Source organism: Chanodichthys erythropterus, chromosome 19 (genome assembly GCF_024489055.1).
Source record: "Chanodichthys erythropterus isolate Z2021 chromosome 19, ASM2448905v1, whole genome shotgun sequence".
NCBI lineage: Eukaryota > Metazoa > Chordata > Actinopteri > Cypriniformes > Xenocyprididae > Chanodichthys > Chanodichthys erythropterus.
The window spans coordinates 31,013,900-31,040,555 of record NC_090239.1 but is presented as its reverse complement, the minus strand read 5'-3'; the positions used below and the strand labels follow the sequence as shown (position 1 = coordinate 31,040,555).

At 51.8% G+C, this 26,656-nt stretch overlaps 41 non-coding genes across 41 annotated transcripts; all 41 read right to left on the bottom strand.

Moving 5' to 3' along the window:
• Positions 1-1,024: 1,024 nt before the first annotated feature.
• trnal-uag (transfer RNA leucine (anticodon UAG)) lies at positions 1,025-1,106 on the bottom strand. Its single transcript has one exon. It is a non-coding gene; the product is annotated as a tRNA-Leu (tRNA).
• A 969-nt stretch (positions 1,107-2,075) lies between these two features.
• Positions 2,076-2,157, bottom strand: trnal-uag (transfer RNA leucine (anticodon UAG)). The gene has a single exon. It is a non-coding gene; the product is annotated as a tRNA-Leu (tRNA).
• A 197-nt stretch (positions 2,158-2,354) lies between these two features.
• Positions 2,355-2,436, bottom strand: trnal-uag (transfer RNA leucine (anticodon UAG)). The gene has a single exon. It is a non-coding gene; the product is annotated as a tRNA-Leu (tRNA).
• A 975-nt stretch (positions 2,437-3,411) lies between these two features.
• trnal-uag (transfer RNA leucine (anticodon UAG)) lies at positions 3,412-3,493 on the bottom strand. Its single transcript has one exon. It is a non-coding gene; the product is annotated as a tRNA-Leu (tRNA).
• A 197-nt stretch (positions 3,494-3,690) lies between these two features.
• On the bottom strand, positions 3,691-3,772 carry trnal-aag (transfer RNA leucine (anticodon AAG)). The gene has a single exon. It is a non-coding gene; the product is annotated as a tRNA-Leu (tRNA).
• A 601-nt stretch (positions 3,773-4,373) lies between these two features.
• Positions 4,374-4,455, bottom strand: trnal-uag (transfer RNA leucine (anticodon UAG)). The gene has a single exon. It is a non-coding gene; the product is annotated as a tRNA-Leu (tRNA).
• Positions 4,456-5,424: 969 nt separating this feature from the next.
• trnal-uag (transfer RNA leucine (anticodon UAG)) lies at positions 5,425-5,506 on the bottom strand. Its single transcript has one exon. It is a non-coding gene; the product is annotated as a tRNA-Leu (tRNA).
• Positions 5,507-5,703: 197 nt separating this feature from the next.
• trnal-uag (transfer RNA leucine (anticodon UAG)) lies at positions 5,704-5,785 on the bottom strand. Its single transcript has one exon. It is a non-coding gene; the product is annotated as a tRNA-Leu (tRNA).
• Positions 5,786-5,982: 197 nt separating this feature from the next.
• On the bottom strand, positions 5,983-6,064 carry trnal-aag (transfer RNA leucine (anticodon AAG)). Its single transcript has one exon. It is a non-coding gene; the product is annotated as a tRNA-Leu (tRNA).
• Positions 6,065-6,391: 327 nt separating this feature from the next.
• Positions 6,392-6,473, bottom strand: trnal-uag (transfer RNA leucine (anticodon UAG)). The gene has a single exon. It is a non-coding gene; the product is annotated as a tRNA-Leu (tRNA).
• A 197-nt stretch (positions 6,474-6,670) lies between these two features.
• Positions 6,671-6,752, bottom strand: trnal-uag (transfer RNA leucine (anticodon UAG)). Its single transcript has one exon. It is a non-coding gene; the product is annotated as a tRNA-Leu (tRNA).
• Positions 6,753-7,722: 970 nt separating this feature from the next.
• On the bottom strand, positions 7,723-7,804 carry trnal-uag (transfer RNA leucine (anticodon UAG)). Its single transcript has one exon. It is a non-coding gene; the product is annotated as a tRNA-Leu (tRNA).
• Positions 7,805-8,001: 197 nt separating this feature from the next.
• Positions 8,002-8,083, bottom strand: trnal-aag (transfer RNA leucine (anticodon AAG)). Its single transcript has one exon. It is a non-coding gene; the product is annotated as a tRNA-Leu (tRNA).
• A 600-nt stretch (positions 8,084-8,683) lies between these two features.
• trnal-uag (transfer RNA leucine (anticodon UAG)) lies at positions 8,684-8,765 on the bottom strand. The gene has a single exon. It is a non-coding gene; the product is annotated as a tRNA-Leu (tRNA).
• Positions 8,766-9,735: 970 nt separating this feature from the next.
• On the bottom strand, positions 9,736-9,817 carry trnal-aag (transfer RNA leucine (anticodon AAG)). Its single transcript has one exon. It is a non-coding gene; the product is annotated as a tRNA-Leu (tRNA).
• Positions 9,818-10,104: 287 nt separating this feature from the next.
• trnal-uag (transfer RNA leucine (anticodon UAG)) lies at positions 10,105-10,187 on the bottom strand. The gene has a single exon. It is a non-coding gene; the product is annotated as a tRNA-Leu (tRNA).
• Positions 10,188-10,384: 197 nt separating this feature from the next.
• trnal-uag (transfer RNA leucine (anticodon UAG)) lies at positions 10,385-10,466 on the bottom strand. Its single transcript has one exon. It is a non-coding gene; the product is annotated as a tRNA-Leu (tRNA).
• Positions 10,467-10,663: 197 nt separating this feature from the next.
• trnal-uag (transfer RNA leucine (anticodon UAG)) lies at positions 10,664-10,745 on the bottom strand. The gene has a single exon. It is a non-coding gene; the product is annotated as a tRNA-Leu (tRNA).
• Positions 10,746-10,942: 197 nt separating this feature from the next.
• trnal-uag (transfer RNA leucine (anticodon UAG)) lies at positions 10,943-11,024 on the bottom strand. The gene has a single exon. It is a non-coding gene; the product is annotated as a tRNA-Leu (tRNA).
• A 970-nt stretch (positions 11,025-11,994) lies between these two features.
• Positions 11,995-12,076, bottom strand: trnal-uag (transfer RNA leucine (anticodon UAG)). Its single transcript has one exon. It is a non-coding gene; the product is annotated as a tRNA-Leu (tRNA).
• A 363-nt stretch (positions 12,077-12,439) lies between these two features.
• On the bottom strand, positions 12,440-12,521 carry trnal-aag (transfer RNA leucine (anticodon AAG)). The gene has a single exon. It is a non-coding gene; the product is annotated as a tRNA-Leu (tRNA).
• Positions 12,522-13,122: 601 nt separating this feature from the next.
• trnal-uag (transfer RNA leucine (anticodon UAG)) lies at positions 13,123-13,204 on the bottom strand. The gene has a single exon. It is a non-coding gene; the product is annotated as a tRNA-Leu (tRNA).
• A 197-nt stretch (positions 13,205-13,401) lies between these two features.
• On the bottom strand, positions 13,402-13,483 carry trnal-uag (transfer RNA leucine (anticodon UAG)). Its single transcript has one exon. It is a non-coding gene; the product is annotated as a tRNA-Leu (tRNA).
• A 982-nt stretch (positions 13,484-14,465) lies between these two features.
• On the bottom strand, positions 14,466-14,547 carry trnal-aag (transfer RNA leucine (anticodon AAG)). Its single transcript has one exon. It is a non-coding gene; the product is annotated as a tRNA-Leu (tRNA).
• Positions 14,548-15,517: 970 nt separating this feature from the next.
• Positions 15,518-15,599, bottom strand: trnal-uag (transfer RNA leucine (anticodon UAG)). The gene has a single exon. It is a non-coding gene; the product is annotated as a tRNA-Leu (tRNA).
• A 607-nt stretch (positions 15,600-16,206) lies between these two features.
• Positions 16,207-16,288, bottom strand: trnal-uag (transfer RNA leucine (anticodon UAG)). The gene has a single exon. It is a non-coding gene; the product is annotated as a tRNA-Leu (tRNA).
• A 197-nt stretch (positions 16,289-16,485) lies between these two features.
• trnal-uag (transfer RNA leucine (anticodon UAG)) lies at positions 16,486-16,567 on the bottom strand. The gene has a single exon. It is a non-coding gene; the product is annotated as a tRNA-Leu (tRNA).
• A 970-nt stretch (positions 16,568-17,537) lies between these two features.
• trnal-uag (transfer RNA leucine (anticodon UAG)) lies at positions 17,538-17,619 on the bottom strand. Its single transcript has one exon. It is a non-coding gene; the product is annotated as a tRNA-Leu (tRNA).
• Positions 17,620-17,816: 197 nt separating this feature from the next.
• On the bottom strand, positions 17,817-17,898 carry trnal-aag (transfer RNA leucine (anticodon AAG)). Its single transcript has one exon. It is a non-coding gene; the product is annotated as a tRNA-Leu (tRNA).
• Positions 17,899-18,499: 601 nt separating this feature from the next.
• trnal-uag (transfer RNA leucine (anticodon UAG)) lies at positions 18,500-18,581 on the bottom strand. Its single transcript has one exon. It is a non-coding gene; the product is annotated as a tRNA-Leu (tRNA).
• Positions 18,582-18,777: 196 nt separating this feature from the next.
• Positions 18,778-18,859, bottom strand: trnal-uag (transfer RNA leucine (anticodon UAG)). The gene has a single exon. It is a non-coding gene; the product is annotated as a tRNA-Leu (tRNA).
• Positions 18,860-19,829: 970 nt separating this feature from the next.
• Positions 19,830-19,911, bottom strand: trnal-aag (transfer RNA leucine (anticodon AAG)). The gene has a single exon. It is a non-coding gene; the product is annotated as a tRNA-Leu (tRNA).
• A 693-nt stretch (positions 19,912-20,604) lies between these two features.
• Positions 20,605-20,686, bottom strand: trnal-uag (transfer RNA leucine (anticodon UAG)). Its single transcript has one exon. It is a non-coding gene; the product is annotated as a tRNA-Leu (tRNA).
• Positions 20,687-20,883: 197 nt separating this feature from the next.
• On the bottom strand, positions 20,884-20,965 carry trnal-uag (transfer RNA leucine (anticodon UAG)). The gene has a single exon. It is a non-coding gene; the product is annotated as a tRNA-Leu (tRNA).
• A 970-nt stretch (positions 20,966-21,935) lies between these two features.
• trnal-uag (transfer RNA leucine (anticodon UAG)) lies at positions 21,936-22,017 on the bottom strand. The gene has a single exon. It is a non-coding gene; the product is annotated as a tRNA-Leu (tRNA).
• Positions 22,018-22,270: 253 nt separating this feature from the next.
• On the bottom strand, positions 22,271-22,352 carry trnal-aag (transfer RNA leucine (anticodon AAG)). Its single transcript has one exon. It is a non-coding gene; the product is annotated as a tRNA-Leu (tRNA).
• Positions 22,353-22,958: 606 nt separating this feature from the next.
• Positions 22,959-23,040, bottom strand: trnal-uag (transfer RNA leucine (anticodon UAG)). The gene has a single exon. It is a non-coding gene; the product is annotated as a tRNA-Leu (tRNA).
• A 970-nt stretch (positions 23,041-24,010) lies between these two features.
• Positions 24,011-24,092, bottom strand: trnal-aag (transfer RNA leucine (anticodon AAG)). Its single transcript has one exon. It is a non-coding gene; the product is annotated as a tRNA-Leu (tRNA).
• A 975-nt stretch (positions 24,093-25,067) lies between these two features.
• Positions 25,068-25,149, bottom strand: trnal-uag (transfer RNA leucine (anticodon UAG)). Its single transcript has one exon. It is a non-coding gene; the product is annotated as a tRNA-Leu (tRNA).
• A 197-nt stretch (positions 25,150-25,346) lies between these two features.
• trnal-aag (transfer RNA leucine (anticodon AAG)) lies at positions 25,347-25,428 on the bottom strand. Its single transcript has one exon. It is a non-coding gene; the product is annotated as a tRNA-Leu (tRNA).
• Positions 25,429-26,029: 601 nt separating this feature from the next.
• Positions 26,030-26,111, bottom strand: trnal-uag (transfer RNA leucine (anticodon UAG)). The gene has a single exon. It is a non-coding gene; the product is annotated as a tRNA-Leu (tRNA).
• Positions 26,112-26,656: the final 545 nt, after the last annotated feature.

Genomic DNA, 26,656 nt, shown 5'->3' with positions numbered 1-26,656 from the left:
CCCGAAGAGACTGGAGCCTAAATCCAGCGCCTTAGACCGCTCGGCCACGCTACCATGCTAAAATGCCTTCCATGGGCCATTTTCCGCCTACATTTTTTGATTTCATTTTTATCATGTCTCGCTTCGCCACAAGTACATCCGTTGAAATTCTTACGTGCCTTTAAGGAGCTCCTCGACAGGTGGAAAGGCCTCCTAAATACAGGGGTGCGCAGTTACACTCCTGGAGGCTCCACCCCCTCCCTGCAAGCTGCAGTTTCCATCTCTAATCAAACACACCTGAATCAGCTAAGCAAAGCCTTCAGGCCTTACTGCAAAATGGCAGCCAGCTGTGTCGCAGTTCAACTCAAAATCACGAGGTAGTTGTCATTTCACCAAAAACTATCAATGAGTCAAGTTAGCTGCTTCCATTATTTTAGACTGTACATTATTATTACATTCAAATTCGTTTTTAAAGTGTTATTACTATGATTGTAAGCTAACAATGCGGGCATTGACTCAAAGTGTAAACGATTAAAGCACGATTACTTGGTAACCACTGTACGAAGGGTGGGGCCCAGGGATAGAAACGAGTCACCCCGCCTTAGTAATGAGACAACCGTCGTGGGAGAGATTGATGCATCCTGCCCGACTTGCGTGTCCCTGAAGGCCCTGGCTGTTGCCAAGGAAAGTGTTTTCTTCTATTCCCAGAACTTTTGCACCTTTTCGGAGCACGCTTAAGCTGTCTGGCCCTCTTTAAAAGCACAGCTGGCAGCAGTCGGATTCGAACCCACGCCCCCGAAGAGACTGGAGCCTAAATCCAGCGCCTTAGACCCCTCGGCCACGCTACCCTGTTGGGGCTCTCTTCGTGGGCCCCGTTCTGCCCATTTGTTTTACAGCAATAGAGCAAGCTTCGGCTGTGGACCTTCACTGAGGCTCTGAAGCCCGTCGAGTGCGGCCAAGGAAGAGAACGGGAGCATGCAGTGTCACTTCTCCAGTCTTTTTTGCTCAGGCATAGCAGCCACAAGAGCCTTCTAAAAGGCTGTCTTGGCAGCGGTGGGATTCGAACCCACGCCCCCGAAGAGACTGGAGCCTAAATCCAGCGCCTTAGACCGCTCGGCCACGCTACCATGCTAAAATGCCTTCCATGGGCCATTTTCCGCCTACATTTATTGATTTCATTTTTATCATGTCTCGCTTCGCCACAAGTACATCCGTTGAAATTCTTACGTGCCTTTAAGGAGCTCCTCGACAGGTGGAAAGGCCTCCTAAATACAGGGGTGCGCAGTTACACTCCTGGAGGCTCCACCCCTCCCTGCAAGCTGCAGTTTCCATCTCTAATCAAACACACCTGAATCAGCTAAGCAAAGCCTTCAGGCCTTACTGCAAAATGGCAGCCAGCTGTGTCGCAGTTCAACTCAAAATCACGAGGTAGTTGTCATTTCACCAAAAACTATCAATGAGTCAAGTTAGCTGCTTCCATTATTTTAGACTGTACATTATTATTACATTCAAATTCGTTTTTAAAGTGTTATTACTATGATTGTAAGCTAACAATGCGGGCATTGACTCAAAGTGTAAACGATTAAAGCACGATTACTTGGTAACCACTGTACGAAGGGTGGGGCCCAGGGATAGAAACGAGTCACCCCGCCTTAGCAATGAGACAACCGTCGTGGGAGAGATTGATGCATCCTGCCCGACTTGCGTGTCCCTGAAGGCCCTGGCTGTTGCCAAGGAAAGCGTTTTCTTCTATTCCCAGAACTTTTGCACCTTTTCGGAGCACGCTTAAGCTGTCTGGCCCTCTTTAAAAGCACAGCTGGCAGCAGTCAGATTCGAACCCACGCCCCCGAAAAGACTGGAGCCTAAATCCAGCGCCTTAGACCCCTCGGCCACGCTACCCTGTCGGGGCTCTCTTCGTGGGCCCCGTTCTGCCCATTTGTTTTACAGCAATAGAGCAAGCTTCGGCTGTGGACCTTCACTGAGGCTCTGAAGCCCGTCGAGTGCGGCCAAGGAAGAGAACGGGAGCATGCAGTGTCACTTCTCCAGTCTTTATCGCTCAGGCATAGCAGCCACAAGAGCCTTCTAAAAGGCTGTCTTGGCAGCGGTGGGATTCGAACCCACGCCCCCGAAGAGACTGGAGCCTAAATCCAGCGCCTTAGACCCCTCGGCCACGCTACCCTGTCGGGGCTCTCTTTGAGGGCCCCGTTCTGCCCATTTGTTTTACAGCAATAGAGCAAGCTTCGGCTGTGGACCTTCACTGAGGCTCTGAAGCCCGTCGAGTGCGGCCAAGGAAGAGAACGGGAGCATGCAGTGTAACTTCTCCAGTCTTTTTTGCTCAGGCATAGCAGCCACAAGAGCCTTCTAAAAGGCTGTCTTGGCAGCGGTGGGATTCGAACCCACGCCCCCGAAGAGACTGGAGCCTAAATCCAGCGCCTTAGACCGCTCGGCCACGCTACCTTGTTGGAGCACCTTCCGTGGGCCATTTTCCGCCTACATTTTTTGATTTCATTTTTATCATGTCTCGCTTCGCCACAAGTACATCCGTTGAAATTCTTACGTGCCTTTAAGGAGCTCCTCGACAGGTGGAAAGGCCTCCTAAATACAGGGGTGCGCAGTTACACTCCTGGAGGCTCCACCCCCTCCCTGCAAGCTGCAGTTTCCATCTCTAATCAAACACACCTGAATCAGCTAAGCAAAGCCTTCAGGCCTTACTGCAAAATGGCAGCCAGCTGTGTCGCAGTTCAACTCAAAATCACGAGGTAGTTGTCATTTCACCAAAAACTATCAATGAGTCAAGTTAGCTGCTTCCATTATTTTAGACATTAATGTACATTATTATTACATTCAAATTCGTTTTTAAAGTGTTATTACTATGATTGTAAGCTAACAATGCGGGCATTGACTCAAAGTGTAAACGATTAAAGCACGATTACTTGGTAACCACTGTACGAAGGGTGGGGCCCAGGGATAGAAACGAGTCACCCCGCCTTAGTAATGAGACAACCGTCGTGGGAGAGATTGATGCATCCTGCCCGACTTGCGTGTCCCTGAAGGCCCTGGCTGTTGCCAAGGAAATTGTTTTCTTCTATTCCCAGAACTTTTGCACCTTTTCGGAGCACGCTTAAGCTGTCTGGCCCTCTTTAAAAGCACAGCTGGCAGCAGTCGGATTCGAACCCACGCCCCCGAAGAGACTGGAGCCTAAATCCAGCGCCTTAGACCCCTCGGCCACGCTACCCTGTCGGGGCTCTCTTTGAGGGCCCCGTTCTGCCCATTTGTTTTACAGCAATAGAGCAAGCTTCGGCTGTGGACCTTCACTGAGGCTCTGAAGCCCGTCGAGTGCGGCCAAGGAAGAGAACGGGAGCATGCAGTGTAACTTCTCCAGTCTTTTTTGCTCAGGCATAGCAGCCACAAGAGCCTTCTAAAAGGCTGTCTTGGCAGCGGTGGGATTCGAACCCACGCCCCCGAAGAGACTGGAGCCTAAATCCAGCGCCTTAGACCCCTCGGCCACGCTACCCTGCTGGGGTTCTGTTCGTGGGCCCCGTTCTGCCCATTTGTTTTACAGCAACAGAGAAAGCGTCGGCTGTGGACCTTCACTGAGGCTCTGAAGCCCGTCGAGTGCGGCCAAGGAAGAGAACGGGAGCATGCAGTGTCACTTCTCCAGTCTTTTTTGCTCAGGCTTAGCAGCCAAAAGAGCCTTCTAAAAGGCTGTCTTGGCAGCGGTGGGATTCGAACCCACGCCCCCGAAGAGACTGGAGCCTTAATCCAGCGCCTTAGACCGTTCGGCCACGCTACCGTGCAAGAATGTCTTCCATGGGCCATTTTCCGCCTACATTTATTGATTTCATTTTTACCATGTCTTGCTTTGCCACAAGTACATCCGTTGAAATTAGATTAATTGGTAACCCACGTACGAAGGGCGGAGCCCAGGGGTAGGAACGAGTCACCCCACCTTAGTAATCAGACAACCGTCGTGGGAGAGATTGATGCATCCTGCCCGACTTGCGTGTCCCTGAAGGCCCTGGCTGTTGCCAAGGAAAGCGTTTTCTTCTATTCCCAGAACTTTTGCACCTTTTCGGAGCACGCTTAAGCTGTCTGGCCCTCTTTAAAAGCACAGCTGGCAGCAGTCAGATTCGAACCCACGCCCCCGAAAAGACTGGAGCCTAAATCCAGCGCCTTAGACCCCTCGGCCACGCTACCCTGTCGGGGCTCTCTTCGTGGGCCCCGTTCTGCCCATTTGTTTTACAGCAATAGAGCAAGCTTCGGCTGTGGACCTTCACTGAGGCTCTGAAGCCCGTCGAGTGCGGCCAAGGAAGAGAACGGGAGCATGCAGTGTCACTTCTCCAGTCTTTTTTGTTCAGGCATAGCAGCCACAAGAGCCTTCTAAAAGGCTGTCTTGGCAGCGGTGGGATTCGAACCCACGCCCCCGAAGAGACTGGAGCCTAAATCCAGCGCCTTAGACCGCTCGGCCACGCTACCATGCTAAAATGCCTTCCATGGGCCATTTTCCGCCTACATTTTTTGATTTCATTTTTATCATGTCTCGCTTCGCCACAAGTACATCCGTTGAAATTCCTACGTGCCTTTAAGGAGCTCCTCGACAGGTGGAAAGGCCTCCTAAATACAGGGGTGCGCAGTTACACTCCTGGAGGCTCCACCCCCTCCCTGCAAGCTGCAGTTTCCATCTCTAATCAAACACACCTGAATCAGCTAAGCAAAGCCTTCAGGCCTTACTGCAAAATGGCAGCCAGCTGTGTCGCAGTTCAACTCAAAATCACGAGGTAGTTGTCATTTCACCAAAAACTATCAATGAGTCAAGTTAGCTGCTTCCATTATTTTAGACTGTACATTATTATTACATTCAAATTCGTTTTTAAAGTGTTATTACTATGATTGTAAGCTAACAATGCGGGCATTGACTCAAAGTGTAAACGATTAAAGCACGATTACTTGGTAACCACTGTACGAAGGGTGGGGCCCAGGGATAGAAACGAGTCACCCCGCCTTAGCAATGAGACAACCGTCGTGGGAGAGATTGATGCATCCTGCCCGACTTGCGTGTCCCTGAAGGCCCTGGCTGTTGCCAAGGAAAGCGTTTTCTTCTATTCCCAGAACTTTTGCACCTTTTCGGAGCACGCTTAAGCTGTCTGGCCCTCTTTAAAAGCACAGCTGGCAGCAGTCAGAGTCGAACCCACGCCCCCGAAAAGACTGGAGCCTAAATCCAGCACCTTAGACCCCTCGGCCACGATACCCTGTCGGGGCTCTCTTCGTGGGCCCCGTTCTGCCCATTTGTTTTACAGCAATAGAGCAAGCTTCGGCTGTGGACCTTCACTGAGGCTCTGAAGCCCGTCGAGTGCGGCCAAGGAAGAGAACGGGAGCATGCAGTGTCACTTCTCCAGTCTTTTCGCTCAGGCATAGCAGCCACAAGAGCCTTCTAAAAGGCTGTCTTGGCAGCGGTGGGATTCGAACCCACGCCCCCGAAGAGACTGGAGCCTAAATCCAGCGCCTTAGACCCCTCGGCCACGCTACCCTGTCGGGGCTCTCTTTGAGGGCCCCGTTCTGCCCATTTGTTTTACAGCAATAGAGCAAGCTTCGGCTGTGGACCTTCACTGAGGCTCTGAAGCCCGTCGAGTGCGGCCAAGGAAGAGAACGGGAGCATGCAGTGTAACTTCTCCAGTCTTTTTTGCTCAGGCATAGCAGCCACAAGAGCCTTCTAAAAGGCTGTCTTGGCAGCGGTGGGATTCGAACCCACGCCCCCGAAGAGACTGGAGCCTAAATCCAGCGCCTTAGACCCCTCGGCCACGCTACCCTGTCGGGGCTCTCTTTGAGGGCCCCGTTCTGCCCATTTGTTTTACAGCAATAGAGCAAGCTTCGGCTGTGGACCTTCACTGAGGCTCTGAAGCCCGTCGAGTGCGGCCAAGGAAGAGAACGGGAGCATGCAGTGTCACTTCTCCAGTCTTTTTTGCTCAGGCTTAGCAGCCAAAAGAGCCTTCTAAAAGGCTGTCTTGGCAGCGGTGGGATTCGAACCCACGCCCCCGAAGAGACTGGAGCCTTAATCCAGCGCCTTAGACCGCTCGGCCACGCTACCGTGCAAGAATGTCTTCCATGGGCCATTTTCCGCCTACATTTATTGATTTCATTTTTACCATGTCTTGCTTTGCCACAAGTACATCCGTTGAAATTAGATTAATTGGTAACCCACGTACGAACGGCGGAGCCCAGGGGTAGGAACGAGTCACCCCACCTTAGTAATCAGACAACCGTTGTGGGAGAGATTGATGCATCCTGCCCGACTTGCGTGTCCCTGAAGGCCCTGGCTGTTGCCAAGGAAGAGAACGGGAGCATGCAGTGTAACTTTTGCAGTCTTTTCGGAGCAGGCATAAGCAGCCACAAGAGCCTTCTAAAAGCACAGTCTTGGCAGCGGTGGGATTCGAACCCACGCCCCCGAAGAGACTGGAGCCTAAATCCAGCGCCTTAGACCCCTCGGCCACGCTACCCTGCTGGGGTTCTCTTCGTGGGCCCCGTTCTGCCCATTTGTTTTACATCAACAGAGAAAGCGTCGGCTGTGGACCTTCACTGAGGCTCTGAAGCCCGTCGAGTGCGGCCAAGGAAGAGAACGGGAGCATGCAGTGTCACTTCTCCAGTCTTTTTTGTTCAGGCATAGCAGCCACAAGAGCCTTCTAAAAGGCTGTCTTGGCAGCGGTGGGATTCGAACCCACGCCCCCGAAGAGACTGGAGCCTAAATCCAGCGCCTTAGACCGCTCGGCCACGCTACCATGCTAAAATGCCTTCCATGGGCCATTTTCCGCCTACATTTTTTGATTTCATTTTTATCATGTCTCGCTTCGCCACAAGTACATCCGTTGAAATTCTTACGTGCCTTTAAGGAGCTCCTCGACAGGTGGAAAGGCCTCCTAAATACAGGGGTGCGCAGTTACACTCCTGGAGGCTCCACCCCCTCCCTGCAAGCTGCAGTTTCCATCTCTAATCAAACACACCTGAATCAGCTAAGCAAAGCCTTCAGGCCTTACTGCAAAATGGCAGCCAGCTGTGTCGCAGTTCAACTCAAAATCACGAGGTAGTTGTCATTTCACCAAAAACTATCAATGAGTCAAGTTAGCTGCTTCCATTATTTTAGACTGTACATTATTATTACATTCAAATTCGTTTTTAAAGTGTTATTACTATGATTGTAAGCTAACAATGCGGGCATTGACTCAAAGTGTAAACGATTAAAGCACGATTACTTGGTAACCACTGTACGAAGGGTGGGGCCCAGGGATAGAAACGAGTCACCCCGCCTTAGTAATGAGACAACCGTCGTGGGAGAGATTGATGCATCCTGCCCGACTTGCGTGTCCCTGAAGGCCCTGGCTGTTGCCAAGGAAAGTGTTTTCTTCTATTCCCAGAACTTTTGCACCTTTTCGGAGCACGCTTAAGCTGTCTGGCCCTCTTTAAAAGCACAGCTGGCAGCAGTCGGATTCGAACCCACGCCCCCGAAGAGACTGGAGCCTAAATCCAGCGCCTTAGACCCCTCGGCCACGCTACCCTGTCGGGGCTCTCTTCGTGGGCCCCGTTCTGCCCATTTGTTTTACAGCAATAGAGCAAGCTTCGGCTGTGGACCTTCACTGAGGCTCTGAAGCCCGTCGAGTGCGGCCAAGGAAGAGAACGGGAGCATGCAGTGTCACTTCTCCAGTCTTTTTTGCTCAGGCTTAGCAGCCACAAGAGCCTTCTAAAAGGCTGTCTTGGCAGCGGTGGGATTCGAACCCACGCCCCCGAAGAGACTGGAGCCTAAATCCAGCGCCTTAGACCCCTCGGCCACGCTACCCTGCTGGGGTTCTGTTCGTGGGCCCCTTTCTGCCCATTTGTTTTACAGCAACAGAGAAAGCGTCGGCTGTGGACCTTCACTGAGGCTCTGAAGCCCGTCGAGTGCGGCCAAGGAAGAGAACGGGAGCATGCAGTGTCACTTCTCCAGTCTTTTTTGCTCAGGCTTAGCAGCCAAAAGAGCCTTCTAAAAGGATGTCTTGGCAGCGGTGGGATTCGAACCCACGCCCCCGAAGAGACTGGAGCCTTAATCCAGCGCCTTAGACCGCTCGGCCACGCTACCGTGCAAGAATGTCTTCCATGGGCCATTTTCCGCCTACATTTATTGATTTCATTTTTACCATGTCTTGCTTTGCCACAAGTACATCCGTTGAAATTAGATTAATTGGTAACCCACGTACGAAGGGCGGAGCCCAGGGGTAGGAACGAGTCACCCCACCTTAGTAATCAGACAACCGTCGTGGGAGAGATTGATGCATCCTGCCCGACTTGCGTGTCCCTGAAGGCCCTGGCTGTTGCCAAGGAAAGCGTTTTCTTCTATTCCCAGAACTTTTGCACCTTTTCGGAGCACGCTTAAGCTGTCTGGCCCTCTTTAAAAGCACAGCTGGCAGCAGTCAGATTCGAACCCACGCCCCGAAAAGACTGGAGCCTAAATCCAGCGCCTTAGACCCCTCGGCCACGCTACCCTGTCGGGGCTCTCTTCGTGGGCCCCGTTCTGCCCATTTGTTTTACAGCAATAGAGCAAGCTTCGGCTGTGGACCTTCACTGAGGCTCTGAAGCCCGTCGAGTGCGGCCAAGGAAGAGAACGGGAGCATGCAGTGTCACTTCTCCAGTCTTTTTTGTTCAGGCATAGCAGCCACAAGAGCCTTCTAAAAGGCTGTCTTGGCAGCGGTGGGATTCGAACCCACGCCCCCGAAGAGACTGGAGCCTAAATCCAGCGCCTTAGACCGCTCGGCCACGCTACCATGCTAAAATGCCTTCCATGGGCCATTTTCCGCCTACATTTTTTGATTTCATTTTTATCATGTCTCGCTTCGCCACAAGTACATCCGTTGAAATTCTTACGTGCCTTTAAGGAGCTCCTCGACAGGTGGAAAGGCCTCCTAAATACAGGGGTGCGCAGTTACACTCCTGGAGGCTCCACCCCCTCCCTGCAAGCTGCAGTTTCCATCTCTAATCAAACACACCTGAATCAGCTAAGCAAAGCCTTCAGGCCTTACTGCAAAATGGCAGCCAGCTGTGTCGCAGTTCAACTCAAAATCACGAGGTAGTTGTCATTTCACCAAAAACTATCAATGAGTCAAGTTAGCTGCTTCCATTATTTTAGACTGTACATTATTATTACATTCAAATTCGTTTTTAAAGTGTTATTACTATGATTGTAAGCTAACAATGCGGGCATTGACTCAAAGTGTAAACGATTAAAGCACGATTACTTGGTAACCACTGTACGAAGGGTGGGGCCCAGGGATAGAAACGAGTCACCCCGCCTTAGCAATGAGACAACCGTCGTGGGAGAGATTGATGCATCCTGCCCGACTTGCGTGTCCCTGAAGGCCCTGGCTGTTGCCAAGGAAAGCGTTTTCTTCTATTCCCAGAACTTTTGCACCTTTTCGGAGCACGCTTAAGCTGTCTGGCCCTCTTTAAAAGCACAGCTGGCAGCAGTCAGAGTCGAACCCACGCCCCCGAAAAGACTGGAGCCTAAATCCAGCACCTTAGACCCCTCGGCCACGATACCCTGTCGGGGCTCTCTTCGTGGGCCCCGTTCTGCCCATTTGTTTTACAGCAATAGAGCAAGCTTTGGCTGTGGACCTTCACTGAGGCTCTGAAGCCCGTCGAGTGCGGCCAAGGAAGAGAACGGGAGCATGCAGTGTCACTTCTCCAGTCTTTTTTGCTCAGGCTTAGCAGCCAAAAGAGCCTTCTAAAAGGCTGTCTTGGCAGCGGTGGGATTCGAACCCACGCCCCCGAAGAGACTGGAGCCTTAATCCAGCGCCTTAGACCGCTCGGCCACGCTACCCTGTCGGGGCTCTCTTCCATGGGCCCCGTTCCGCCTACATTTATTGATTTCATTTTTACAGCAATGCCACAAGTACATTCGGCTGTTAATTGGTAACCTTCACGTACGAGGCTCTGGAAGCCCGTAGGAGCGGCACCCCACCTTAGGAAGACAACCGGTGGGAGAGATTGATGCATCCTGCACTTGCGTGTCCCTGAACTGGCTCTCCAAGGAAAGCGTTTTCTTCTATTCCCAGAACTTTTGCATAGCACGCCACAAGCTGTCTGGCCTCTTTAAAAGGCACAGCTTGGCAGCAGGTGGGATTCGAACCCACGCCCCCGAAAAGACTGGAGCCTAAATCCAGCGCCTTAGACCCCTCGGCCACTCTACCCTGTCGGGGCTCTCTTCGTGGGCCCCGTTCTGCCCATTTGTTTTACAGCAATAGAGCAAGCTTCGGCTGTGGACCTTCACTGAGGCTCTGAAGCCCGTCGAGTGCGGCCAAGGAAGAGAACGGGAGCATGCAGTGTCACTTCTCCAGTCTTTTTGGCTCAGGCATAGCAGCCACAAGAGCCTTCTAAAAGGCTGTCTTGGCAGCGGTGGGATTCGAACCCACGCTCCCGAAGAGACTGGAGCCTAAATCCAGCGCCTTAGACCCCTCGGCCACGCTACCCTGTCGGGGCTCTCTTTGAGGGCCCCGTTCTGCCCATTTGTTTTACAGCAATAGAGCAAGCTTCGGCTGTGGACCTTCACTGAGGCTCTGAAGCCCGTCGAGTGCGGCCAAGGAAGAGAACGGGAGCATGCAGTGTAACTTCTCCAGTCTTTTTTGCTCAGGCATAGCAGCCACAAGAGCCTTCTAAAAGGCTGTCTTGGCAGCGGTGGGATTCGAACCCACGCCCCCGAAGAGACTGGAGCCTAAATCCAGCGCCTTAGACCCCTCGGCCACGCTACCCTGCTGGGGTTCTCTTCGTGGGCCCCGTTCTGCCCATTTGTTTTACATCAACAGAGAAAGCGTCGGCTGTGGACCTTCACTGAGGCTCTGAAGCCCGTCGAGTGCGGCCAAGGAAGAGAACGGGAGCATGCAGTGTCACTTCTCCAGTCTTTTTTGTTCAGGCATAGCAGCCACAAGAGCCTTCTAAAAGGCTGTCTTGGCAGCGGTGGGATTCGAACCCACGCCCCCGAAGAGACTGGAGCCTAAATCCAGCGCCTTAGACCGCTCGGCCACGCTACCATGCTAAAATGCCTTCCATGGGCCATTTTCCGCCTACATTTTTTGATTTCATTTTTATCATGTCTCGCTTCGCCACAAGTACATCCGTTGAAATTCTTACGTGCCTTTAAGGAGCTCCTCGACAGGTGGAAAGGCCTCCTAAATACAGGGGTGCGCAGTTACACTCCTGGAGGCTCCACCCCCTCCCTGCAAGCTGCAGTTTCCATCTCTAATCAAACACACCTGAATCAGCTAAGCAAAGCCTTCAGGCCTTACTGCAAAATGGCAGCCAGCTGTGTCGCAGTTCAACTCAAAATCACGAGGTAGTTGTCATTTCACCAAAAACTATCAATGAGTCAAGTTAGCTGCTTCCATTATTTTAGACTGTACATTATTATTACATTCAAATTCGTTTTTAAAGTGTTATTACTATGATTGTAAGCTAACAATGCGGGCATTGACTCAAAGTGTAAACGATTAAAGCACGATTACTTGGTAACCACTGTACGAAGGGTGGGGCCCAGGGATAGAAACGAGTCACCCCGCCTTAGTAATGAGACAACCGTCGTGGGAGAGATTGATGCATCCTGCCCGACTTGCGTGTCCCTGAAGGCCCTGGCTGTTGCCAAGGAAAGTGTTTTCTTCTATTCCCAGAACTTTTGCACCTTTTCGGAGCACGCTTAAGCTGTCTGGCCCTCTTTAAAAGCACAGCTGGCAGCAGTCGGATTCGAACCCACGCCCCCGAAGAGACTGGAGCCTAAATCCAGCGCCTTAGACCCCTCGGCCACGCTACCCTGTCGGGGCTCTCTTTGAGGGCCCCGTTCTGCCCATTTGTTTTACAGCAATAGAGCAAGCTTCGGCTGTGGACCTTCACTGAGGCTCTGAAGCCCGTCGAGTGCGGCCAAGGAAGAGAACGGGAGCATGCAGTGTCACTTCTCCAGTCTTTTTTGCTCAGGCATAGCAGCCACAAGAGCCTTCTAAAAGGCTGTCTTGGCAGCGGTGGGATTCGAACCCACGCCCCCGAAGAGACTGGAGCCTAAATCCAGCGCCTTAGACCCCTCGGCCACGCTACCCTGCTGGGGTTCTCTTCGTGGGCCATTTTCCGCCTACATTTTTTGATTTCATTTTTATCATGTCTCGCTTCGCCACAAGTACATCCGTTGAAATTCTTACGTGCCTTTAAGGAGCTCCTCGACAGGTGGAAAGGCCTCCTAAATACAGGGGTGCGCAGTTACACTCCTGGAGGCTCCACCCCCTCCCTGCAAGCTGCAGTTTCCATCTCTAATCAAACACACCTGAATCAGCTAAGCAAAGCCTTCAGGCCTTACTGCAAAATGGCAGCCAGCTGTGTCGCAGTTCAACTCAAAATCACGAGGTAGTTCTCCAGTCTTTTTGCTCAGGCTTAGCAGCCAAAAGAGCCTTCTAAAAGGCTGTCTTGGCAGCGGTGGGATTCGAACCCACGCCCCCGAAGAGACTGGAGCCTTAATCCAGCGCCTTAGACCGCTCGGCCACGCTACCGTGCAAGAATGTCTTCCATGGGCCATTTTCCGCCTACATTTATTGATTTCATTTTTACCATGTCTTGCTTTGCCACAAGTACATCCGTTGAAATTAGATTAATTGGTAACCCACGTACGAAGGGCGGAGCCCAGGGGTAGGAACGAGTCACCCCACCTTAGTAATCAGACAACCGTCGTGGGAGAGATTGATGCATCCTGCCCGACTTGCGTGTCCCTGAAGGCCCTGGCTGTTGCCAAGGAAAGCGTTTTCTTCTATTCCCAGAACTTTTGCACCTTTTCGGAGCACGCTTAAGCTGTCTGGCCCTCTTTAAAAGCACAGCTGGCAGCAGTCAGATTCGAACCCACGCCCCCGAAAAGACTGGAGCCTAAATCCAGCGCCTTAGACCCCTCGGCCACGCTACCCTGTCGGGGCTCTCTTCGTGGGCCCCGTTCTGCCCATTTGTTTTACAGCAATAGAGCAAGCTTCGGCTGTGGACCTTCACTGAGGCTCTGAAGCCCGTCGAGTGCGGCCAAGGAAGAGAACGGGAGCATGCAGTGTCACTTCTCCAGTCTTTTTGGCTCAGGCATAGCAGCCACAAGAGCCTTCTAAAAGGCTGTCTTGGCAGCGGTGGGATTCGAACCCACGCCCCCGAAGAGACTGGAGCCTAAATCCAGCGCCTTAGACCCCTCGGCCACGCTACCCTGTCGGGGCTCTCTTTGAGGGCCCCGTTCTGCCCATTTGTTTTACAGCAATAGAGCAAGCTTCGGCTGTGGACCTTCACTGAGGCTCTGAAGCCCGTCGAGTGCGGCCAAGGAAGAGAACGGGAGCATGCAGTGTAACTTCTCCAGTCTTTTTTGCTCAGGCATAGCAGCCACAAGAGCCTTCTAAAAGGCTGTCTTGGCAGCGGTGGGATTCGAACCCACGCCCCCGAAGAGACTGGAGCCTAAATCCAGCGCCTTAGACCGCTCGGCCACGCTACCATGCTAAAATGCCTTCCATGGGCCATTTTCCGCCTACATTTTTTGATTTCATTTTTATCATGTCTCGCTTCGCCACAAGTACATCCGTTGAAATTCTTACGTGCCTTTAAGGAGCTCCTCGACAGGTGGAAAGGCCTCCTAAATACAGGGGTGCGCAGTTACACTCCTGGAGGCTCCACCCCCTCCCTGCAAGCTGCAGTTTCCATCTCTAATCAAACACACCTGAATCAGCTAAGCAAAGCCTTCAGGCCTTACTGCAAAATGGCAGCCAGCTGTGTCGCAGTTCAACTCAAAATCACGAGGTAGTTGTCATTTCACCAAAAACTATCAATGAGTCAAGTTAGCTGCTTCCATTATTTTAGACTGTACATTATTATTACATTCAAATTCGTTTTTAAAGTGTTATTACTATGATTGTAAGCTAACAATGCGGGCATTGACTCAAAGTGTAAACGATTAAAGCACGATTACTTGGTAACCACTGTACGAAGGGTGGGGCCCAGGGATAGAAACGAGTCACCCGTTCTGCCTTTGTTTTACAGTAATGAGACAACCGTCGTGGGAGAGATTGATGCATCCTGCCCGACTTGCGTGTCCCTGAAGGCCCTGGCTGTTGCCAAGGAAAGTGTTTTCTTCTATTCCCAGAACTTTTGCACATTTTCGGAGCACGCTTAAGCTGTCTGGCCCTCTTTAAAAGCACAGCTGGCAGCAGTCGGATTCGAACCCACGCCCCCGAAGAGACTGGAGCCTAAATCCAGCGCCTTAGACCCCTCGGCCACGCTACCCTGTCGGGGCTCTCTTCGTGGGCCCCGTTCTGCCCATTTGTTTTACAGCAATAGAGCAAGCTTCGGCTGTGGACCTTCACTGAGGCTCTGAAGCCCGTCGAGTGCGGCCAAGGAAGAGAACGGGAGCATGCAGTGTCACTTCTCCAGTCTTTTTTGCTCAGGCATAGCAGCCACAAGAGCCTTCTAAAAGGCTGTCTTGGCAGCGGTGGGATTCGAACCCACGCCCCCGAAGAGACTGGAGCCTTAATCCAGCGCCTTAGACCGCTCGGCCACGCTACCATGCTAAAATGCCTTCCATGGGCCATTTTCCGCCTACATTTTTTGATTTCATTTTTATCATGTCTCGCTTCGCCACAAGTACATCCGTTGAAATTCCTACGTGCCTTTAAGGAGCTCCTCGACAGGTGGAAAGGCCTCCTAAATACAGGGGTGCGCAGTTACACTCCTGGAGGCTCCACCCCCTCCCTGCAAGCTGCAGTTTCCATCTCTAATCAAACACACCTGAATCAGCTAAGCAAAGCCTTCAGGCCTTACTGCAAAATGGCAGCCAGCTGTGTCGCAGTTCAACTCAAAATCACGAGGTAGTTGTCATTTCACCAAAAACTATCAATGAGTCAAGTTAGCTGCTTCCATTATTTTAGACTGTACATTATTATTACATTCAAATTCGTTTTTAAAGTGTTATTACTATGATTGTAAGCTAACAATGCGGGCATTGACTCAAAGTGTAAACGATTAAAGCACGATTACTTGGTAACCACTGTACGAAGGGTGGGGCCCAGGGATAGAAACGAGTCACCCCGCCTTAGCAATGAGACAACCGTCGTGGGAGAGATTGATGCATCCTGCCCGACTTGCGTGTCCCTGAAGGCCCTGGCTGTTGCCAAGGAAAGCGTTTTCTTCTATTCCCAGAACTTTTGCACCTTTTCGGAGCACGCTTAAGCTGTCTGGCCCTCTTTAAAAGCACAGCTGGCAGCAGTCAGAGTCGAACCCACGCCCCCGAAAAGACTGGAGCCTAAATCCAGCACCTTAGACCCCTCGGCCACGATACCCTGTCGGGGCTCTCTTCGTGGGCCCCGTTCTGCCCATTTGTTTTACAGCAATAGAGCAAGCTTCGGCTGTGGACCTTCACTGAGGCTCTGAAGCCCGTCGAGTGCGGCCAAGGAAGAGAACGGGAGCATGCAGTGTCACTTCTCCAGTCTTTTTTGCTCAGGCATAGCAGCCACAAGAGCCTTCTAAAAGGCTGTCTTGGCAGCGGTGGGATTCGAACCCACGCCCCCGAAGAGACTGGAGCCTAAATCCAGCGCCTTAGACCCCTCGGCCACGCTACCCTGCTGAGGTTCTCCTCGTGGGCCCCGTTCTGCCCATTTGGTTGATTTCATTTTTATCATGTCAATCGCCACAAGTACATCCGTTGAAATTCACTGAGGCTCTGAAGCTCCGTCGAGGTGCGGCCAAGGCCTCCTAAGAATACAGGGAGCGCAGTTACACTTGGAGGCTCCACCCCCTCCCTGCAAGCTGCAGTTTCCATCTGCTCAAACACACCTAGAATCAGCCACAAGAGCCTTCAGGCTGTACTGCAAAATGGCAGCCAGCTGTGTCGCAGTTCAACTCAAAATCACGCCCCGAAAAAGACAATGGAGCCTCAATCCAGCGCTTCCATTATTTTAGACCCCTCGGCCACTCTACCCTGTCGGGGCTCTCTTCGTGGGCCCCGTTCTGCCCATTTGTTTTACAGCAAGGGTGGGGCCCAGGGATAGAAACGAGTCACCCCGCCTTAGCAATGAGACAACCGTCACTGGGAGGCTCTGATGCATCCGTCGAGTTGCGTGTCCCTGAAGGCCCTGGCTGTTGCCAAGCAAAGTGTTTTCTTCTATTCCCAGAACTTTTGCTTTTCGGAGCATAGCAAGCTGTCTGAGCCCTTTTAAAAGGCTGTCTTGGCAGCGGTGGGATTCGAACCCACGCTCCCGAAGAGACTGGAGCCTAAAACCAGCGCCTTAGACCCCTCGGCCACGCTACCCTGTCGGGGCTCTCTTCGTGGGCCCCGTTCTGCCCATTTGTTTTACATCAACAGAGAAAGCGTCGGCTGTGGACCTTCACTGAGGCTCTGAAGCCCGTCGAGTGCGGCCAAGGAAGAGAACGGGAGCATGCAGTGTCACTTCTCCAGTCTTTTTTGCTCAGGCATAGCAGCCACAAGAGCCTTCTAAAAGGCTGTCTTGGCAGCGGTGGGATTCGAACCCACGCCCCCGAAGAGACTGGAGCCTAAATCCAGCGCCTTAGACCGCTCGGCCACGCTACCATGCTAAAATGCCTTCCATGGGCCATTTTCCGCCTACATTTTTTGATTTCATTTTTATCATGTCTCGCTTCGCCACAAGTACATCCGTTGAAATTCTTACGTGCCTTTAAGGAGCTCCTCGACAGGTGGAAAGGCCTCCTAAATACAGGGGTGCGCAGTTACACTCCTGGAGGCTCCACCCCCTCCCTGCAAGCTGCAGTTTCCATCTCTAATCAAACACACCTGAATCAGCTAAGCAAAGCCTTCAGGCCTTACTGCAAAATGGCAGCCAGCTGTGTCGCAGTTCAACTCAAAATCACGAGGTAGTTGTCATTTCACCAAAAACTATCAATGAGTCAAGTTAGCTGCTTCCATTATTTTAGACTGTACATTATTATTACATTCAAATTCGTTTTTAAAGTGTTATTACTATGATTGTAAGCTAACAATGCGGGCATTGACTCAAAGTGTAAACGATTAAAGCACGATTACTTGGTAACCACTGTACGAAGGGTGGGGCCCAGGGATAGAAACGAGTCACCCCGCCTTAGTAATGAGACAACCGTCGTGGGAGAGATTGATGCATCCTGCCCGACTTGCGTGTCCCTGAAGGCCCTGGCTGTTGCCAAGGAAAGTGTTTTCTTCTATTCCCAGAACTTTTGCACCTTTTCGGAGCACGCTTAAGCTGTCTGGCCCTCTTTAAAAGCACAGCTGGCAGCAGTCGGATTCGAACCCACGCCCCCGAAGAGACTGGAGCCTAAATCCAGCGCCTTAGACCCCTCGGCCACGCTACCCTGTCGGGGCTCTCTTTGAGGGCCCCGTTCTGCCCATTTGTTTTACAGCAATAGAGCAAGCTTCGGCTGTGGACCTTCACTGAGGCTCTGAAGCCCGTCGAGTGCGGCCAAGGAAGAGAACGGGAGCATGCAGTGTAACTTCTCCAGTCTTTTTTGCTCAGGCATAGCAGCCACAAGAGCCTTCTAAAAGGCTGTCTTGGCAGCGGTGGGATTCGAACCCACGCCCCCGAAGAGACTGGAGCCTAAATCCAGCGCCTTAGACCCCTCGGCCACGCTACCCTGCTGGGGTTCTGTTCGTGGGCCCCGTTCTGCCCATTTGTTTTACAGCAACAGAGAAAGCGTCGGCTGTGGACCTTCACTGAGGCTCTGAAGCCCGTCGAGTGCGGCCAAGGAAGAGAACGGGAGCATGCAGTGTCACTTCTCCAGTCTTTTTTGCTCAGGCTTAGCAGCCAAAAGAGCCTTCTAAAAGGCTGTCTTGGCAGCGGTGGGATTCGAACCCACGCCCCCGAAGAGACTGGAGCCTTAATCCAGCGCCTTAGACCGCTCGGCCACGCTACCGTGCAAGAATGTCTTCCATGGGCCATTTTCCGCCTACATTTATTGATTTCATTTTTACCATGTCTTGCTTTGCCACAAGTACATCCGTTGAAATTAGATTAATTGGTAACCCACGTACGAAGGGCGGAGCCCAGGGGTAGGAACGAGTCACCCCACCTTAGTAATCAGACAACCGTCGTGGGAGAGATTGATGCATCCTGCCCGACTTGCGTGTCCCTGAAGGCCCTGGCTGTTGCCAAGGAAAGCGTTTTCTTCTATTCCCAGAACTTTTGCACCTTTTCGGAGCACGCTTAAGCTGTCTGGCCCTCTTTAAAAGCACAGCTGGCAGCAGTCAGATTCGAACCCACGCCCCCGAAAAGACTGGAGCCTAAATCCAGCGCCTTAGACCCCTCGGCCACGCTACCCTGTCGGGGCTCTCTTCGTGGGCCCCGTTCTGCCCATTTGTTTTACAGCAATAGAGCAAGCTTCGGCTGTGGACCTTCACTGAGGCTCTGAAGCCCGTCGAGTGCGGCCAAGGAAGAGAACGGGAGCATGCAGTGTCACTTCTCCAGTCTTTTTTGCTCAGGCATAGCAGCCACAAGAGCCTTCTAAAAGGCTGTCTTGGCAGCGGTGGGATTCGAACCCACGCCCCCGAAGAGACTGGAGCCTAAATCCAGCGCCTTAGACCCCTCGGCCACGCTACCCTGTCGGGGCTCTCTTCGTGGGCCCCGTTCTGCCCATTTGTTTTACAGCAATAGAGCAAGCTTCGGCTGTGGACCTTCACTGAGGCTCTGAAGCCCGTCGAGTGCGGCCAAGGAAGAGAACGGGAGCATGCAGTGTCACTTCTCCAGTCTTTTTGTTCAGGCATAGCAGCCACAAGAGCCTTCTAAAAGGCTGTCTTGGCAGCGGTGGGATTCGAACCCACGCCCCCGAAGAGACTGGAGCCTAAATCCAGCGCCTTAGACCGCTCGGCCACGCTACCATGCTAAAATGCCTTCCATGGGCCATTTTCCGCCTACATTTTTTGATTTCATTTTTATCATGTCTCGCTTCGCCACAAGTACATCCGTTGAAATTCTTACGTGCCTTTAAGGAGCTCCTCGACAGGTGGAAAGGCCTCCTAAATACAGGGGTGCGCAGTTACACTCCTGGAGGCTCCACCCCCTCCCTGCAAGCTGCAGTTTCCATCTCTAATCAAACACACCTGAATCAGCTAAGCAAAGCCTTCAGGCCTTACTGCAAAATGGCAGCCAGCTGTGTCGCAGTTCAACTCAAAATCACGAGGTAGTTGTCATTTCACCAAAAACTATCAATGAGTCAAGTTAGCTGCTTCCATTATTTTAGACTGTACATTATTATTACATTCAAATTCGTTTTTAAAGTGTTATTACTATGATTGTAAGCTAACAATGCGGGCATTGACTCAAAGTGTAAACGATTAAAGCACGATTACTTGGTAACCACTGTACGAAGGGTGGGGCCCAGGGATAGAAACGAGTCACCCCGCCTTAGCAATGAGACAACCGTCGTGGGAGAGATTGATGCATCCTGCCCAACTTGCGTGTCCCTGAAGGCCCTGGCTGTTGCCAAGGAAAGTGTTTTCTTCTATTCCCAGAACTTTTGCACCTTTTCGGAGCACGCTTAAGCTGTCTGGCCCTCTTTAAAAGCACAGCTGGCAGCAGTCGGATTCGAACCCACGCCCCCGAAGAGACTGGAGCCTAAATCCAGCGCCTTAGACCCCTCGGCCACGCTACCCTGTCGGGGCTCTCTTCGTGGGCCCCGTTCTGCCCATTTGTTTTACAGCAATAGAGCAAGCTTCGGCTGTGGACCTTCACTGAGGCTCTGAAGCCCGTCGAGTGCGGCCAAGGAAGAGAACGGGAGCATGCAGTGTCACTTCTCCAGTCTTTTTTGCTCAGGCATAGCAGCCACAAGAGCCTTCTAAAAGGCTGTCTTGGCAGCGGTGGGATTCGAACCCACGCCCCCGAAGAGACTGGAGCCTTAATCCAGCGCCTTAGACCGCTCGGCCACGCTACCATGCAAAAATGCCTTCCATGGGCCATTTTCCGCCTACATTTTTTGATTTCATTTTTATCATGTCTCGCATCGCCACAAGTACATCCGTTGAAATTCTACGTGCCTTGAAGGAGCTCCTCGACAGGTGGAAAGGCCTCCTAAATACAGGGGGGAGGCAGTTACACTCCTGGAGGCCCCCCTCCCTGCAAGCTGCAGTTTCCATCTCTAATCAAACACACCTGAATCAGCTAAGCAAAGCCTTCAGGCCTTACTGCAAAATGGCAGCCAGCTGTGTCGCAGTTCAACTCAAAATCACGAGGTAGTTGTCATTTCACCAAAAACTATCAATGAGTCAAGTTAGCTGCTTCCATTATTTTAGACTGTACATTATTATTACATTCAAATTCGTTTTTAAAGTGTTATTACTATGATTGTAAGCTAACAATGCGGGCATTGACTCAAAGTGTAAACGATTAAAGCACGATTACTTGGTAACCACTGTACGAAGGGTGGGGCCCAGGGATAGAAACGAGTCACCCCGCCTTAGCAATGAGACAACCGTCGTGGGAGAGATTGATGCATCCTGCCCGACTTGCGTGTCCCTGAAGGCCCTGGCTGTTGCCAAGGAAGAGAACGTTTTCTTCTATTCCCAGAACTTTTGCACCTTTTCGGAGCACGCTTAAGCTGTCTGAGCCCTCTTTAAAAGCACAGTCTTGGCAGCAGTGGGATTCGAACCCACGCCCCCGAAGAGACTGGAGCCTAAATCCAGCGCCTTAGACCCCTCGGCCACGCTACCCTGTCGGGGCTCTCTTCGTGGGCCCCGTTCTGCCCATTTGTTTTACAGCAATAGAGCAAGCTTCGGCTGTGGACCTTCACTGAGGCTCTGAAGCCCGTCGAGTGCGGCCAAGGAAGAGAACGGGAGCATGCAGTGTCACTTCTCCAGTCTTTTTTGCTCAGGCATAGCAGCCACAAGAGCCTTCTAAAAGGCTGTCTTGGCAGCGGTGGGATTCGAACCCACGCCCCCGAAGAGACTGGAGCCTAAATCCAGCGCCTTAGACCGCTCGGCCACGCTACCATGCTAAAATGCCTTCCATGGGCCATTTTCCGCCTACATTTTTTGATTTCATTTTTATCATGTCTCGCTTCGCCACAAGTACATCCGTTGAAATTCTTACGTGCCTTTAAGGAGCTCCTCGACAGGTGGAAAGGCCTCCTAAATACAGGGGTGCGCAGTTACACTCCTGGAGGCTCCACCCCCTCCCTGCAAGCTGCAGTTTCCATCTCTAATCAAACACACCTGAATCAGCTAAGCAAAGCCTTCAGGCCTTACTGCAAAATGGCAGCCAGCTGTGTCGCAGTTCAACTCAAAATCACGAGGTAGTTGTCATTTCACCAAAAACTATCAATGAGTCAAGTTAGCTGCTTCCATTATTTTAGACTGTACATTATTATTACATTCAAATTCGTTTTTAAAGTGTTATTACTATGATTGTAAGCTAACAATGCGGGCATTGACTCAAAGTGTAAACGATTAAAGCACGATTACTTGGTAACCACTGTACGAAGGGTGGGGCCCAGGGATAGAAACGAGTCACCCCGCCTTAGTAATGAGACAACCGTCGTGGGAGAGATTGATGCATCCTGCCCGACTTGCGTGTCCCTGAAGGCCCTGGCTGTTGCCAAGGAAAGTGTTTTCTTCTATTCCCAGAACTTTTGCACCTTTTCGGAGCACGCTTAAGCTGTCTGGCCCTCTTTAAAAGCACAGCTGGCAGCAGTCGGATTCGAACCCACGCCCCCGAAGAGACTGGAGCCTAAATCCAGCGCCTTAGACCCCTCGGCCACGCTACCCTGTCGGGGCTCTCTTCGTGGGCCCCGTTCTGCCCATTTGTTTTACAGCAATAGAGCAAGCTTCGGCTGTGGACCTTCACTGAGGCTCTGAAGCCCGTCGAGTGCGGCCAAGGAAGAGAACGGGAGCATGCAGTGTCACTTCTCCAGTCTTTTTTGCTCAGGCATAGCAGCCACAAGAGCCTTCTAAAAGGCTGTCTTGGCAGCGGTGGGATTCGAACCCACGCCCCCGAAGAGACTGGAGCCTAAATCCAGCGCCTTAGACCCCTCTGCCACGCTACCCTGCTGTCTTCCATGGGCCCCGTTCTGCCCATTTTTGATTTCATTTTTACATGTCTCGCTTCGCCACAGAGTAAAGCATCCGTTGAAATTCCTACGTGGACCTTTAAGGAGGCTCCTCGACAGCCCGTGGAAAGTGCGGCTCCTAAGGAAGAGAACGGGAGCATGCAGTGGAGGCTCCACTTCTCCCTGCAAGCTGCAGTTTCCATCTGAGCCTGAATCAGGCTTAGCAATCAAAAGAGCCTTCAGGCCTTACTGGCAGCGGTGGGATTCGAACCCACGCCCCCGAAGAGACTGGAGCCTTAATCCAGCGCCTTAGACCGCTCGGCCACGCTACCGTGCAAGAATGTCTTCCATGGGCCATTTTCCGCCTACATTTATTGATTTCATTGATTGTAAGCCATGTCTTGCTTTGCCACAAGTACATCCGTTGAAATTAGATTAATTGGTAACCCACGTACGAAGGGCGGAGCCCAGGGGTAGGAACGAGTCACCCCACCTTAGTAATCAGACAACCGTCGTGGGAGAGATTGATGCATCCTGCCCGACTTGCGTGTCCCTGAAGGCCCTGGCTGTTGCCAAGGAAAGCGTTTTCTTCTATTCCCAGAACTTTTGCACCTTTTCGGAGCACGCTTAAGCTGTCTGGCCCTCTTTAAAAGCACAGCTGGCAGCAGTCAGATTCGAACCCACGCCCCCGAAAAGACTGGAGCCTAAATCCAGCGCCTTAGACCCCTCGGCCACGCTACCCTGTCGGGGCTCTCTTCGTGGGCCCCGTTCTGCCCATTTGTTTTACAGCAATAGAGCAAGCTTCGGCTGTGGACCTTCACTGAGGCTCTGAAGCCCGTCGAGTGCGGCCAAGGAAGAGAACGGGAGCATGCAGTGTCACTTCTCCAGTCTTTTTTGCTCAGGCATAGCAGCCACAAGAGCCTTCTAAAAGGCTGTCTTGGCAGCGGTGGGATTCGAACCCACGCCCCCGAAGAGACTGGAGCCTAAATCCAGCGCCTTAGACCGCTCGGCCACGCTACCATGCTAAAATGCCTTCCATGGGCCATTTTCCGCCTACATTTTTTGATTTCATTTTTATCATGTCTCGCTTCGCCACAAGTACATCCGTTGAAATTCCTACGTGCCTTTAAGGAGCTCCTCGACAGGTGGAAAGGCCTCCTAAATACAGGGGTGCGCAGTTACACTCCTGGAGGCTCCACCCCCTCCCTGCAAGCTGCAGTTTCCATCTCTAATCAAACACACCTGAATCAGCTAAGCAAAGCCTTCAGGCCTTACTGCAAAATGGCAGCCAGCTGTGTCGCAGTTCAACTCAAAATCACGAGGTAGTTGTCATTTCACCAAAAACTATCAATGAGTCAAGTTAGCTGCTTCCATTATTTTAGACTGTACATTATTATTACATTCAAATTCGTTTTTAAAGTGTTATTACTATGATTGTAAGCTAACAATGCGGGCATTGACTCAAAGTGTAAACGATTAAAGCACGATTACTTGGTAACCACTGTACGAAGGGTGGGGCCCAGGGATAGAAACGAGTCACCCCGCCTTAGCAATGAGACAACCGTCGTGGGAGAGATTGATGCATCCTGCCCGACTTGCGTGTCCCTGAAGGCCCTGGCTGTTGCCAAGGAAAGCGTTTTCTTCTATTCCCAGAACTTTTGCACCTTTTCGGAGCACGCTTAAGCTGTCTGGCCCTCTTTAAAAGCACAGCTGGCAGCAGTCAGAGTCGAACCCACGCCCCCGAAAAGACTGGAGCCTAAATCCAGCACCTTAGACCCCTCGGCCACGATACCCTGTCGGGGCTCTCTTCGTGGGCCCCGTTCTGCCCATTTGTTTTACAGCAATAGAGCAAGCTTCGGCTGTGGACCTTCACTGAGGCTCTGAAGCCCGTCGAGTGCGGCCAAGGAAGAGAACGGGAGCATGCAGTGTCACTTCTCCAGTCTTTTTTGCTCAGGCATAGCAGCCACAAGAGCCTTCTAAAAGGCTGTCTTGGCAGCGGTGGGATTCGAACCCACGCCCCCGAAGAGACTGGAGCCTTAATCCAGCGCCTTAGACCGCTCGGCCACGCTACCATGCTAAAATGCCTTCCATGGGCCATTTTCTGCCTACATTTTTTGATTTCATTTTTATCATGTCTCGCTTCGCCACAAGTACATCCGTTGAAATTCTTACGTGCCTTTAAGGAGCTCCTCGACAGGTGGAAAGGCCTCCTAAATACAGGGGTGCGCAGTTACACTCCTGGAGGCTCCACCCCCTCCCTGCAAGCTGCAGTTTCCATCTCTAATCAAACACACCTGAATCAGCTAAGCAAAGCCTTCAGGCCTTACTGCAAAATGGCAGCCAGCTGTGTCGCAGTTCAACTCAAAATCACGAGGTAGTTGTCATTTCACCAAAAACTATCAATGAGTCAAGTTAGCTGCTTCCATTATTTTAGACATTAATGTACATTATTATTACATTCAAATTCGTTTTTAAAGTGTTATTACTATGATTGTAAGCTAACAATGCGGGCATTGACTCAAAGTGTAAACGATTAAAGCACGATTACTTGGTAACCACTGTACGAAGGGTGGGGCCCAGGGATAGAAACGAGTCACCCCGCCTTAGTAATGAGACAACCGTCGTGGGAGAGATTGATGCATCCTGCCCGACTTGCGTGTCCCTGAAGGCCCTGGCTGTTGCCAAGGAAAGCGTTTTCTTCTATTCCCAGAACTTTTGCACCTTTTCGGAGCACGCTTAAGCTGTCTGGCCCTCTTTAAAAGCACAGCTGGCAGCAGTCGGATTCGAACCCACGCCCCCGAAGAGACTGGAGCCTAAATCCAGCGCCTTAGACCCCTCGGCCACGCTACCCTGTCGGGGCTCTCTTCGTGGGCCCCGTTCTGCCCATTTGTTTTACAGCAATAGAGCAAGCTTCGGCTGTGGACCTTCACTGAGGCTCTGAAGCCCGTCGAGTGCGGCCAAGGAAGAGAACGGGAGCATGCAGTGTAACTTCTCCAGTCTTTTTTGCTCAGGCATAGCAGCCACAAGAGCCTTCTAAAAGGCTGTCTTGGCAGCGGTGGGATTCGAACCCACGCCCCCGAAGAGACTGGAGCCTAAATCCAGCGCCTTAGACCCCTCGGCCACGCTACCCTGCTGGGGTTCTCTTCGTGGGCCCCGTTCTGCCCATTTGTTTTACAGCAACAGAGAAAGCGTCGGCTGTGGACCTTCACTGAGGCTCTGAAGCCCGTCGAGTGCGGCCAAGGAAGAGAACGGGAGCATGCAGTGTCACTTCTCCAGTCTTTTTTGCTCAGGCATAGCAGCCACAAGAGCCTTCTAAAAGGCTGTCTTGGCAGCGGTGGGATTCGAACCCACGCCCCCGAAGAGACTGGAGCCTTAATCCAGCGCCTTAGACCGCTCGGCCACGCTACCGTGCAAGAATGTCTTCCATGGGCCATTTTCCGCCTACATTTATTGATTTCATTTTTACCATGTCTTGCTTTGCCACAAGTACATCCGTTGAAATTAGATTAATTGGTAACCCACGTACGAAGGGCGGAGCCCAGGGGTAGGAACGAGTCACCTCACCTTAGTAATCAGACAACCGTCGTGGGAGAGATTGATGCATCCTGCCCGACTTGCGTGTCCCTGAAGGCCCTGGCTGTTGCCAAGGAAAGCGTTTTCTTCTATTCCCAGAACTTTTGCACCTTTTCGGAGCACGCTTAAGCTGTCTGGCCCTCTTTAAAAGCACAGCTGGCAGCAGTCAGATTCGAACCCACGCCCCCGAAAAGACTGGAGCCTAAATCCAGCGCCTTAGACCCCTCGGCCACGCTACCCTGTCGGGGCTCTCTTCGTGGGCCCCGTTCTGCCCATTTGTTTTACAGCAATAGAGCAAGCTTCGGCTGTGGACCTTCACTGAGGCTCTGAAGCCCGTCGAGTGCGGCCAAGGAAGAGAACGGGAGCATGCAGTGTCACTTCTCCAGTCTTTTTTGTTCAGGCATAGCAGCCACAAGAGCCTTCTAAAAGGCTGTCTTGGCAGCGGTGGGATTCGAACCCACGCCCCCGAAGAGACTGGAGCCTAAATCCAGCGCCTTAGACCGCTCGGCCACGCTACCATGCTAAAATGCCTTCCATGGGCCATTTTCCGCCTACATTTTTTGATTTCATTTTTATCATGTCTCGCTTCGCCACAAGTACATCCGTTGAAATTCCTACGTGCCTTTAAGGAGCTCCTCGACAGGTGGAAAGGCCTCCTAAATACAGGGGTGCGCAGTTACACTCCTGGAGGCTCCACCCCCTCCCTGCAAGCTGCAGTTTCCATCTCTAATCAAACACACCTGAATCAGCTAAGCAAAGCCTTCAGGCCTTACTGCAAAATGGCAGCCAGCTGTGTCGCAGTTCAACTCAAAATCACGAGGTAGTTGTCATTTCACCAAAAACTATCAATGAGTCAAGTTAGCTGCTTCCATTATTTTAGACTGTACATTATTATTACATTCAAATTCGTTTTTAAAGTGTTATTACTATGATTGTAAGCTAACAATGCGGGCATTGACTCAAAGTGTAAACGATTAAAGCACGATTACTTGGTAACCACTGTACGAAGGGTGGGGCCCAGGGATAGAAACGAGTCACCCCGCCTTAGCAATGAGACAACCGT